This window comes from Apostichopus japonicus, chromosome 20 (genome assembly GCF_037975245.1).
Source record: "Apostichopus japonicus isolate 1M-3 chromosome 20, ASM3797524v1, whole genome shotgun sequence".
Classification (NCBI taxonomy): Eukaryota; Metazoa; Echinodermata; class Holothuroidea; order Aspidochirotida; family Stichopodidae; genus Apostichopus; species Apostichopus japonicus.
The window spans coordinates 33,752,310-33,767,126 of record NC_092580.1 but is presented as its reverse complement, the minus strand read 5'-3'; positions in this window follow the sequence as shown (position 1 = coordinate 33,767,126).

Here is a 14,817-nt window from a genome sequence, read left to right as displayed (position 1 = left end):
TGGTTTTGATACCCCCCAGATCACCGGAAACGGCACTTCTAGGGCTTGAAATGACCAACCAGATGTACACTTTTTGCCAGAGAACCAAGTATTTCCTAATAGTTTTTTTTCCATCCATAACCTTTTTGAAGCTTGTCAACCCGGCACACGTCATGTTCGGCCTGATCGCATCTTCTGTGGGTCGCCCCCATCCCAAAATGCGTCATGTTCCCCGACGACACGGTCGAGTTCGAGACCAGCCACAGTTGGTTTCATAGCACAATTCTACACACGCGTTATGATAGACCATATATAGTATATATATAGATCATTAGTGAGAGAGGAAAATGGAAACGTCAAAAAAATGGAGTTGTCGGTGTAAGGGGTAGGGTGAGGCACACTTTTACGAAATCATTGATCCGTCCCTGGCTACCTTTCAGCGCTGTAATGATGTCATTGTTCCTCTTTCTCTTCCCGGTGTCTTCGTGTTTTTCTTTTACTTCCTCCTTTTCTCCTTCTTCTCTCTTTATTCTTTTTCTTTTCCCTTCCTTCCTCTCCTCTTTTTCCCCTCTTTTTTCCTTTTTTCTTCTCTTTTTTTCTCTCCTCTTTTTCTTACCCGGGGGGCGCGCCCCCAACGCCCCGCCCCCTGGATACGCACCTGTTATATGCATTTCCACGAATGCCGTATGCAAAAAGCTTTTTAAGGAGAATTTTATGATCGATGGTATCAAACGCCTTCTTCAAATAAAGACAGAACATTTTCGCCCTTGTCTAAGTATGAGCGAATACAATGTAACGTTTCAAGAATAGCATGACTAGGGTCATGGCCTTTCCTGAAGCCAAACTCCATTACTTGAGTTGAATCCATCTTTCCTATCCTAGAAGAAATTGGATAATGCGTTGGCTTAGTTACTACTGTAGCATTAATACAACGATAACTTTATAATTATACTATAGTGCTAATCAACTTGTAGCTTAGGCTAGGCAGGCCAGTGTCACTGCAGTGAAATGCCAAAAGGACAGACGCAGTCTAGCGGTAATCTAATACTGATCGATGCAAACCTCGGTTACATCCTACGAATTGCATTACGTCCCAGCAGTACAGATCTAGCAGCAAAATGTTCGTGGAACCAAGTTTTTATGCTTTTTTCATTATTATTTTTATTTGGAAGGCTGAAAAGTAAGCGTTAAGAAGTTCACCAACGTCTTCACTCTTGAACCGTTTGGCGCATGCGAATAAAAAATGTCTTCGTTTGTGTTTGTTTATGTTTGTTTTGTGTGGGTTTTTTGTACGTGGGATTTAAAATGTATAGTTTGTTCCTAACTGCATGGCCAAACAACAGTACAACTAAGGCTTAGTTTCAAGTAGGGTTTTGTATTTTAGTTTGGTTCTTGGACCTGGCAAGCTGGACCGGTTGCTGTTCCGTGCTTTAGTTTTAGCAGAACTTCATCGTTAACAGCTTTGCTTTTAGTAGATTATGGTTATTCACAGTTGAGAGGATGACCCTGTTCATGCATCACACATACAAGAAAGCCTTGCTAGTATACCGTCGTGTTACTATACTCCCAGCCGGCATTTGCGCACCGTATATCTCTTTTTATTCTGACCACTGTATAATGTATCCTTAAATTTGTCATATAATTCGACCAATTGAAAATGGTGGAGTGAATAAGAGCCACCCCCCCCCCCTACACGCACCACCCAACTTTTGTCTATAGCTAAAGCGAATTATCACACTCTGAATAATCCTTTGCTGGACAGTTTAAAAAGATCGGTTAAAGTCTCAAATAACGAAGTATTGAGCTTTCCCTAACTGCAGTGATCTGTACATCCTTTTGCTACTTGGTACACACAAGTAATGTCGCGAAGGAATTATTATGGTATCTATAAGCTACGGCTCCTTTTCCGAGGGAAAGGAGATGCCTGAGCTGCTGATGACGCCCTTGTCACCAGAACACGAGAGAGCCACTGCATATAAACACGATAGTGATAAGATCACGAGATACCAACATGTCCTTGCGGTTTTGGGTGACGAGGGCGTTTTCACAATATGATCACAGTGATATTGTTAGAAATAAAGTAGTTTACCGCATACATGCTATATTAAATGTTTTCAAGAAATTTCTTTGTCACTTTCACATGTTAAGATCTCATATCGCAATATTTCAATATGTCAGTGTACGGACAAGAGGATATTAAGATCTCATATCCCAATATTTCAATATCTTAACGTACATATATTAGGATATCTAAGTATTTCAATATCTTGATGTACAGATATTAGCATATTAACATCTGGTATCTTAATATATCAATATTTTGATGTACAGGTATCAAAATGTTGAGATATCGTATCTTAATATTTCTGTAACTCACTGCTCAGATATTGAGATATTAAAATCCTGTATCTCAATATCAAGTTCAACTTATCAACGTAAAGATAATGAGATATTAACATCTCGTTTTCTCAATATTTAATATCATTTTAAAGCACAAATATTGCGATACTAAGATAATTTACCTAAAATATATTAACATCTCGTTGGCACTTTAAAAGCCCTGTAAATTTCATATGCAGTGTGCTGAAAGTGAAGTTTTTAAGTAAAGTAGTTCGACCTCTGCTCAGTGGATCGCCTCATGTATCATTATACGCACCGATCTGTGTGGCTTGTCTCTAACGGTCTTCTCCTGCACGACGTCCCTTAAGAATACCAATCAAGTCCACAGTCCCGTTATCTAACAGTATAATAGTCATAGAAAGATCGGTAGGATATAACGCATGCATCCGTCCACAACCAGAGAGGCGCTTCCATGCAGTTAATGAGAATAGTTAACTTTCTCTGTAAGGCAGTGTTGTGCAACAGCCATATGGAAGACTCATTTCCGCAGACGAACAGACTATGTGGAAAACATTTATGATGCATATTACAGTTGTTGACCTTAACGCAGCAATGAACAACATACAAAATATGAAAATGTGCTTAAAAATCAGTTTGCAAGCTCAAACTGTGATTCCTGTTGAATGTTTGAAACATTTTTTGCAAAGTTTGTACTGTAGTTGGTGAACACAATTTCCCGATGGCAAGCTTAACCATGACAAATATAATTTTTAAAGTCGGCGTTCCTTTACTAAATTAATGCATCTGGCAACAGCAGACTGATGGGTATGATCGAAGCAAGTCAGCCGATAATTTCCTCGTTTTATTTATCATATTATATTTTTTTATGTACAAATTATTTATCTTCTGTTAGAAACAAGCTTGAATGAACATTTAATGCAACGGTAAATGCAGATTATATCGTTGACAAACACCACATGCAGTGTAATCATATTCCAAGGATGAACAGAAAAAGTCAACCTTTTGAAAACCAGACAGCCAAACTGCAGTGTGGTTTCGATGATGCTACATGAATAATCTTATATGAATGTGACACATTAAAGGCTGTAGGGTATAGCTAGCTGCAGGATGAACAACATACTTTAATCTAAGTAGTACAGCAAAAAGCATTGAGATATGACAAATAATATTCACATTGACAGCTGATGACCGAGATAGAAACTTTTCTTGTATTCAGCATACCGAGTGATCTCTACCAAAGACAACAGGCTTCTTCTACTCGATGTTGTATACACCAAGCGTACATTAAGCAGGCGCCGGGCGGTTTTTAACCCCTGGTCCCCAAGATTTTGTGTCTGGTTTGCCTCTAAAGTATCAAACACTAGACGACGGTTAATGTTCTTAAACGGCGCCTGGTCATTTTCCCAAAGTTAATAAATCCAAACCTGAAGTTTTTATTTGGCACTGAATCTCGACAATTGCGAAATAAGACGGAAACTTCAACAACTTGAGCATAGATATAGTATAGATGATTCACAATGATATCGTCCATTCCAATAGCTACGTCGTATGTTACAACAGTACAACGTTCGTTACACACATTTGTGCACACTGTGCACAATGTGACCACTGGTGACCCCAAATGAACGTTATCCTCCGCCAAAAACTAAGTTTTTTTCTACTCAATGTGGTATACTCCTACACACCAAATATAAGATTGGTCCAAGCTTCCCTCCTTGAGATATCGTGTTTACAAGTAAGGCATCACACACAGATACACACACACACACATCTGCCTGCATGACTACAAAGGTTACGATTATAATCGAAACCAAATTAATGTAATATTCGTGATAATAGTACATACAGCCATCCTCTCACTGAAATATTGTGACACAGGAGAAGATGAAATTCCAGCCGCGTCAGACAGGGGTTATGGATTAGGCCTATATACAGATATTGCGATGAGTGCTTACATTAGGTTAGGACATGTGGGCTTCGCTTAATTGATTCAAGACTCCTAGCAAGAAAGTAGAAAAGAATATCCGTCTTTTATTAAGGCTATCATGTTTACTCTCAGTTATTGACAAGACTGCAGTGTACAAAAAATAAAAACAATAAGAAATTCGTATTCGCAGGTTATGTTTATCGAAAGTGATATACCGCCATCTACTTTGTATTGATGACGCCATTTACAAATAGTTTAGTTGCTTTAGTGCCATCTACAAACCAGGTGCAGATTCAGTAGTTTGAAAAGGAAGTGCTGCCATCAGTTAGTTAAAGCCGTCTCAAGTGTAGGGGGTTAGGTGGACCCACCCCCCCCCTCCCTCGGAACCATAAAATGGTGTATTCTGAGGCATATTCTGAGGCATATACTATGCTAACACGTATATTTAGGTTTATAGTGCAGATAATCAACAAACAGGGTGTTTTAATGCAATTGATTGATGGGATGATAGCACAAATATCACTATGTTATGGAAAAGGTTATATTTAGAAAGTTTAATACATTGCGTAAAAACATAACAAATTAAAAGTATCAATGAAAGAACAATTCAGTATTAAATTGCTAGAAAGATTAAGACCCGACAGTTTGGTCGCACAAAATGTTCGTTCTTTAACACTTTTTAGAACTTTAGTTAGTAACAGACATCCACTTAATCGCACTCCCGCACTCGAAATTGACAAGGAAACGCATTTTAGACATTAGCCTATAAATACATTAACGTGTAAGTATAAATATAAGTACACAAACGTGTACTTTACCAATATAAAGGTATGCAAATATGCCAATCACATAGACCTACATATAGGTAGGAATATATGTATACGAATGCATACATGAATATGTACATGTATAATTCTAATAATAATACTATTACTTCTAATACCACCACTATTATTATACTATACTACCACTACTACCACTACTGCTACTAATAGTAATACTACTGCTATACTTCTATAATTACTATTACTACTACTACCGCCACTACTACTACTGCTACTATTACTATTGCTACTAATACTACCACTACTGCCGTACGTCTATTACAACTACTATTACTACTACCACCGCCACTAATATTGCTACAACTACTGCTATTTGCTAATTATACTTCTGCTAATACTACCACTACTGCCGTACTTCTATTACTATTATTACTACTACTACCGTCATGCACTACTTCTACTGCTACTACTGCTACTACTACTACTACTACTGCTACTATTGCTTCTTCTATTTCTACTAATATTACCACTAATACTGTACTACTACTGCTACTACTACTGCTATTTCTACTATTACTATTGCTACTAATACTGCTGCCAATAATACCTCTACTGCAGTACTTCTATTTCTATTACTACTACTACTACTATTACTACTACTACTACTATTACTACTCCCGCCACTACCACTACTGCTACTACTACTTCTATTGCTACTAATACTACCACTACTATTGTACTACTACTATTACTTCTACTACTATTACATAAATACTACTCTTTCGTCAACAACTAGTCGGTTTTAACTTGAACCCTTTACCCTCATTACCGCATGTGCATGACCTTTGCGGCATTCGTAGGCAGAGCACCGATCTCAGGATATCGTATAGGATGCGAAACATCAAGTTAATGTGAACGTTTGCATATTTGATTATTGCTGGGATTTCATGAATTGAATGAAACTAGATGAAATAATGTCAAGAATAAGGTTACCATTGAGTTTGCTACAAATTAATATATTAAATATCTATTATGTTTATGCATGCCTGTTTGAATACATAATCTCATTTACAGTCAATGCACAATTGTTTGCATACATGCATAAATTATATTATAATTATTATTTGTATTGATGTCATATGTGTACATGCCACCATCATATCATCATACTATCCAAAAATCAATCGAGCAATAGATCAGTTCTTGCATTGATCAGTTAAAACAATCAATTCATCAGTCAAGTTATCTATCAATCGATTCATGAGTGATTCCACCATTTACCTATAGTACATTCATTTATCAATTATTCCTTCCACCATCAATTAATATATCAATCAAGTAATCAATTATCATCATTCAATCATTCAACCAGTTCATATATCAATCGACCAATCAAAGAACAATAACGATATATTGCCTTAATGACTTTTCTAAAAACCCTTGCCAAATTTATTATTAGTATATACGACTATGTCTCAGAGACTCGAATTGTCGACAATTTACTCTCAAGTTTTCGTTTCGCAGTTTTCACATTCCTTTTAACTCTCTCTGACCAAACGGTTATAAATCCAGCCGTTAATAAAAGGCCAACCTGCATCAGCACAGACGTGTAGATAACAAGCCAGAGAATATCGAGGTCACTTTGAAACATACGAGATAGATCAAAGGTCAGATCACCAAACCCAACCGTAGTGAATGTTACAGTAACGAAATACAGAGAATCAAGAAACGTCCACTGTGCCATTTCGGCCTTGAAGATGATGCTGGCGGCGAATAAACTAACACAGACTAATACTAGTAACATAAACCACAGAGGGATGTTAATGTGCCCATCATCATCATGATCACCATCTTCAGTAGATAAATCTGTATCCATAGATTCGTCAATCGTTCCGGCCTTTTGAATTCTTGGATGGCGAGTATAGGTTTGTAAATGTTTATCTCTTCTGTTGGCGTTACCGTTCTTTGAGTTGGCCTCTCCCTTTGACGAGCATTGTTCTTTGTCTCTCGATAAAGTCACCATTTGATCTTCTTTTTCAGTAACAAAAGCGTCATTGTTTACCTCCTGACCATAACTACAACTTGGAAGACGAGCCTCGGTAACTACGTTATTATTTTGTTGATGTCGAGAATGATTACTTTTGGATAGTATTCTGCGCGTAATCTTTCGCACACATTTGACTAATATTTTGTAAAGTCCGCTTATACCTTGTGCCACGAAATATCCAGTATTCACAGAGAAGAAGAAGTTAATTGGTAAGCCAATCAGGATGTAGGGAATGCATAGACCACGCCCAAGTTGCGTAACAGGTGTGATGTAACCGTACCCTGCCAAAAAAAAATAGGAAATGGATAAATCTGAATTGTACTGTGGAATGGCGAATAAAGATACTGTTGCTTTTACAAAGGCTTATCATTCAGTCTCGTTTCGTTAATTTATTTCAAGTACAGTACACAATTATTATACAGTAGACAATTAAAATTTAACAATAGAAAAAGCATAGAAACAAAAGAAACATAGATCAGATGAAGCTAGTATAGCTATTCCAGTCGGGCCCTTTAACTGTGATGTACTTCATTACGTACATAACTAGATTTATATAAAAAAATTAAAATTAAAATTAAAAATACGGATATGACTCTTTTGCAAATAACTTGAAACTTAGACAGTTTCTATGGAAGAGAAATAAATATGATGATGAGGAATTTAGAATACGTCCGCATTATTTTCTCTATAGAGAAGGTTTATATTCAAATTTGCTGTGATAGAACAAACATTAAGATCAACAATATAGTTATGTACAATAATGTTACTAAAATCAATAATAAATTAGTCAACATCTTCCCTTGTAGGGCGGTATATAACCCAGTCACATTTAATTTGTATGAGCTTCACTATTGATTTGCACAAATGATGATTCTATAAGTGATTTGCAATAAATTATACATAATGGTGTAAACTCCAGTCCAAACTTAAGGTAAAGAGCTACCCCCTCATCCCTTTACACACAAAAGTATAATCTGGAATGCAATATGCCAGTATAGTCATTTTCATATCACCATGTCTCAGTAATTGATATAATAGAAAATGGGTATAGCTATTGATCCAGTTTTTCGGGTCAAGACCTGGTGTAGTATATATAAAATCTATCCTACCATTATTACTAACTAAATCATTAAAATTTTCAAGATCTAAATAAAAGATTTAACCTGTAAAAGAATGGAATCGTCCTCGTTAATCATCAGTCAGTGGAAAAAACAAATACCGCTTTACTTAATTTGTGATATGGAACGTGTGCTGAAGCCCGCAAAATTATGCATCAAGCTGTCAGAACCGAACGTTTACTCAAAAATTATGACGGCTTGTATACAAACAGTTATATAGTCCGTTACCGTTACTTCATGGAACGGTAAATTAGTTTAAGAATCAAATATCCCAGTTTCTTTTATATTAACCGTCCATTGAACTGAGCAACGAACAAGTGTTTTGCGCAAAACGTTACATCATTTTCACGTGTATTGATTTCATCACTTGTAACTTCGAAAAGCAAAATGAAGGATGGAAAAAGACAGCGCAGACATGCAGTAAGAATATATATATATATATATATATATATATATATATATATATATATATATATATATATATATATATATATATATATATATATATATATATATATATATATATATATATACATATATATATATATATATATATATATAGATATATATAGATATATATTTATATTTTTTACTGCATGTGTATATATGTTAAGTGTTAAAGGTGTTGGTTTCACCTCAGTGACAAAGAAAATCACTTTATGTTTCGTTCGCTTTATCACTTGTTAGTACGGTATGCGTGTGGTTTCCTTGGCAACTAACAGTAGAATACATTTGTGTAATATTTTGAAGATGCTATTAAGATTTCAACACAAAAGACAGGACACGTTGTTTGGGTGTCGTGTCGATTTATTTTTGATCTAGTCTCAGTCATTGTGAAGGGGTCAAAAGGTGAGGAAAAGTAATTCGTCATGATTGTGTGATTGAGTCTTAGAAAATAGTGCGAAAAAAACCCAGATCATTGGTTTCGTTTTAGTCTCGTTAAATTATGGAATTCATAATGCGACTTTACAACGAGATATTACTGAAACTATATATATATATATATATATATTTATATATACACACACAAACACACAATTATGTATATATATATATATATATATATATATATATATATATATATATATATATATATATATATATATATATTTATATATACACACACACACACACAATTATGTATATATATATATATATATATATATATATATATATATATATATGTATATATATATACATAATTGTGTGTGTGGTATAACAACTAGTTGGCTGTTCCTAACGATGAGTAGTTATATTAATCATTAAGAAAACACGAAGAGCAATAATATTTCACAAATTAAAAATAAAGTATGTCTTATTACATTGTTCGTGGCGGTTTTGACAGGGACGTAGCCATGGGGGAGAGCAGGGGGAGCGACCGCTCCCCCCCCCCCCTTTCAGTGTCGATTTTTTTTTAAACTGCCGTTTTTAGCATGGTATTTTGTCAGTGCTCTTTTGATCTTGAATACTCGTCAGCTCCGTTAACTCGATTGTAATCGTATTAACATTCACGCCTACTGATTCAACTACTTACTTAGTTTGGCAGATGCAATTAGCTAAAGTTAGCTTATAGCCAATTACAAGCCTACAGTTGGCCACTGTGTAATAAAATACATATTGCCTACCTAACCGCACTCCATGGAATGTCACGAACTGTATGCACAACAACGTCGACAACGTTCGTTCTATGAGTCGTCCTAAGGTGTTGCACGAACAGCATGTTATGAAGCTAAGCTAGCAATCGTACGTGATACGCACTTCCTGTAATAATTATTACACTGCTAATACACTGCGATAACGATATTTGTTTTTAGGCCACTGCATATCTGGCAATATTACAAAATATGAAAGTTTATATTGTCCATCAGTTAAGTTCGCCAAATGTATTAAAGTCCAGACATTGGACAATAAACAAGAATCATCCTACTGGAAAAATTGTAAAAGAGCACTATGTTTGTCTTTCTGATATATTATGTAAAAGAACATGTAAAAGAATTCAAACAGGAAACAAAATCTGCTGATTATGATATCATATGATCAGGGCGTAGCCAGTATGTAGCACTGTAGGCCCGGGCCTACATTTTTTGGCCAAGTTATCTTTTTTTTTAAAACACCCATAATTCAAATCGATAAGCTTGCTGGACGAGTTTAAGAGTCTATAGACAGGAAAAACTATTGAAATGAACGTAGCAAGAATATGGCTAAATTAGGTGACCTATTCTTCTGTCATCTAGGCTGTCATTTCTATCGCGTGCCGTTTCATTCAACACTCTACCCGCCGAAAAAGACTAGGATCCGATCTTGTCAGTTTTTTAACATGTAGTTAAGAACCCGTTTACGCAGATAATATTTCAGTTGAGAAAACAGTTGAGAAATTTGCATCAGATGGCAATCGTCGGATACCTCTCGCCTTCTCTTATTAGGCTAAATTAAACATTTAATAGCTACAGTTGTATCAAAGACAATTACTGGCTATATAGTTATATCAAAGACATTTCAGGCCTATCTTTGTATATTATAAGTATCAGAAGTTGAAACGTAAGACTACTCTGTACGTGTACCTTGCTAATTTTAAATACATTATGTAGTATTGAATTAGAGATTTAATAGCTACAGTTGTATCAAAGACAATTACTGGCTATAGTTATATCAAAGACATTTCAGGCCTATCTTTGTATCTATAAGTATCAGAAGTTGAAACGTAAGACTACTCTGTACATGTACCTTACTAATTTTAAATACATTATGTAGTATTGAATTACGTACTATTTTAACTCATTTGTTTTTTGGGTTTAAAAGTGATATTGAATGAGGTGTCTTAAGTTAGCAAGAGGCCAGGGAACCAGAATGACCACTCGGGAAGGGCCGTTTCCGGCCATCTGGGGGGTTTGTAAAACCAAAAATTTTCTTGTTCGCTCCGCGCCAACCGATGGTGGCGCTCCGCTCAGATAGTCGTGCCTACAACTTTGAAAATCCATATCAATCGCAAAAAGTGCTCCCCCCCCCCTTTTCAAATTCCTGGCTACGTCGCTGGGTTTTGATGTATTTACATAGGCACAGTTTTTGTTTTGCTACTGTGTGACAAATGCCATGCAAACTGCATCATACTAATGTTGTACTTGGAATTGATTTCGTCACCATTCGTATAGGAAGGAAAAGAAAATACCAGTCTTGTTTCTTCAATCAATAAAATTTCGGTAGACAGGTCGATTGAATAAATCAAACTCTGTAAATGATAAATCAAATATTATATGGAATTTGTGGGACACGAACTTATCTGTATTTGCATGTCACGTTCGGTAATTTAATAAGAAACAATTTCCAAATGTTTGTAGCTATATAGATGACTGATAGTAGCTGTATCATATCATGAGATAAGAGTTATAGTGACGTAGGCAGATATCGAAAAGGGACTTATAATAGAGACAGAAACCGTCAATATTTGGGTATCTTATCCAGAAGACTTTTAGTTTGGTAGTAGCTAGTATGGTGAATATAAAACACCTGAAATGTACGACTATTTCATCTCAAACTTTCGAAAAACAGTCGGAATTTGACGGATTATGAGGTATATGAAACTACCAATTGATCAGTTGATTGTCTGGTACTCTTGTCGATAATTCAAGACGACTCCAGCTGTACGATATGTTATACTACACTAAAAGAGTCAGAGGTTAAAAAGGCTTATCTCGTCCTTGCAATGGTCAAACTGAACTTAAAGTTACAACCCAACGGGGAATGAAATCTATCCAAGAAATCAAGGTTTAGTTTTTACCTGATGTGGAAACTAAATACAGAAGCAGTATATGGATAAACGACTCCTCCCCCATAAGAATGAGATTTAAAAATAAAATGGCTACCGGCTTAGGTATGGGCTTAAATGTTCATTGCTGTGGATACGGAACAACATGATTAGCCTACTCTAATAGATGTTTCACGCATACACGAAACAGAAGGGCAAAGCGTGTCTATTAATTTGCTGCTATATGACTTTTGTAAATAATCGTTTATTGGTGGGACTGTTCTCTTCCTGACCTTTCTTTACACTACCTGCTCCTACACTGTCACATAACGTCGTTCATTTCATCTTGTTTTATTTTGCTGTGACCTGTCCTGTTATTCTACAGTATCCCTGGGACCTGAATCGTGTATGCAGATAGCTAAACAGAAGCTCAAAACTTGATATTAGCTACTATAGGTGCTTACCTCTGCAACCTTGTACCCATATCATATATGTAGGCCTCAATTACTGCTTTATTGCACAGAGCGCGGGAAAAGGGTCTATCAAATATACTTTATTGAGGACCAGCAAATTTACGTTCCTTGTAGATCATATATAGGTTATCATATTCCACATCATCGTGAAGAGATATATCAAGCGGAATAAGGTTTCGATTTTATATCATGATAAGCTGCTTTTTCCCCTAACAAAATTGATTTGGAATTATCAGAACGGAAAACACAACTCCCTTCTATCTTTTGGGGTATCTTACTTGTGACATCCATTGGAAAAATTTGCAACAATTAAAATGCCAGGCAAATACCAAAGACGAAAAATAAGGCTAAGAAGAGAATAATTTTCCTTTCATTATACTCTCTATGGATAGTATTTAACACAAGTATCGAACTTTGCAAGTATCAGAAAATAACACAAAACAGACACATGACGAAAAAGCCTTGAGAAATAATCTTACTCAACATTAACGCGCCTCTGAATTCAATATAATTTGAACTACTGAAGTTTTGGAATAGTTGAAAAACTCTGATATGAAGTATTTCTACAGACCAGCTGCCGTGAGAAGATTTTTGAAACATCAAATCGTGGTAAAAATGTACAAAATAGCAATTTTAGAATTTTCTAAAACGACCTTAGCCTCGTTGTTCCGCTGTTCTTGACCCCCATATATAGGAAACTTTACCAAGGCCATTTTGATCAATAGTTTTGTTCAAAACTTTGCACGCTATTAGACTAAAGGACATCTGATTAAAAAATGATATGAATTAAAGAATTAAGAAAAAAAACATGACATTTGCAAAATTCCTTTCCTTCTGAAATATTGAATGACAATAACTTACTTCAAATCTACATCGTTGGAGCCCTACTTTAAAATGGCTGAACAGCCTTGAGGCACTTAAAGTAGTATTTCAAGTAGTTCCATCTTAAACATGAATAATTATGAGAACTAAAAATGTTTTCACAGAAATTTGTCATAACTGAGTCAGCGTTTTTTTTTTTTTTTTTTTGTCTGCACTTTTTCTACTCAGACCTAGAACTTAACAACTACCGGTACTTATCTATGCTTATCTATGCTTATACGCAAGATGTCAAAACCGAAGCCATTCAAATTCCAACTTGTTGCATGCATATCTTATTGAAACGGGTGGGTGAAATTCTTTCCTACGAATTTTGCCGTGAATGAAAAATATGTATAAAATAGGCAGAATCATGAGGGTATTTTAGAACGAGGAAAAGGGAAAACAAACATAGAATATTTGTTAGCAGATGTTTCATATACTTTGGTTCAAAGTGTTGCTTATTAAGTTGCGTCATATCTCCCCATACATTCTTGACCATTCACCCCCCCCCCCCTCTCTCTCTCCTACGAAGACCAATATCCCAATCCCTCCATCTGTATCACTGGCATGTGTAAATACAATTCACCAGCCGATTAACACAGAGATTACAGTAACTATACTGTAAATCTTAAAACTTGTAACACAGTAAATACTGGATTGTGCTGAAAAATCTAATAAATCGATAGCATGTGCTATTAGGTTTACAGTAAGAACTGAGGATATGTGTAATCCCAATAAATCCCAACGACTGGATTTGTTGGAATTACACATATCCTCAGTTCTTACTGTAACCCTAATAGCACATGCTTCGAGTTTTATAGCACGATCCATGTTTTTACTTTGGTAGTTTTGTATACTTTGGTACAAAACTTTAAGATTTACAGTTGTAATTGTGTCCTTAGTGTGTATCGGGTGAATTAACATGTTACATGCACGAGTATTGTAAAGAATCTTACAGTGTTGGTGTCCACCTCCTCCCCTCCACCCCTCCCCCCCCCCCGATCAGATATTCTTATCTACGAGCCTGGGCCTACGTTAGCTTTTTATACTTTTTTATACTTATATATATATATATATATATATATATATATATATATATATATATATATCTAACATAAAATGTGGTAGGGAGGATTTGTGTATTTACGATGTGCATGTTTGTTTACACATGAAGATTAAATCATTCTACGATCTAACAAATCCAATTAATTTCCTCTCTACTGATAAAATATAATTTCGTCTTTTGCGTTAATTGACTTTCCCAGAAAAGGTATAAAATATTAATATATAATAATATATTAAATCACGATGATAACAAATTAAATGGAGAGTAGTTTTAAATGATTGCTTATACATTTATAATACGGTAATATTGTACTGATTTTGGACTCGAATATATAAACGTAGTAAATACTCGCGTACAAAGGTATAGAATACGGACTCGTACAGTCACAGGATTCGAGGACTCGGATTGAGTACAATACAAGTCCAGCAAAATTCAGCCTATATTCTTCGTTTATTTCC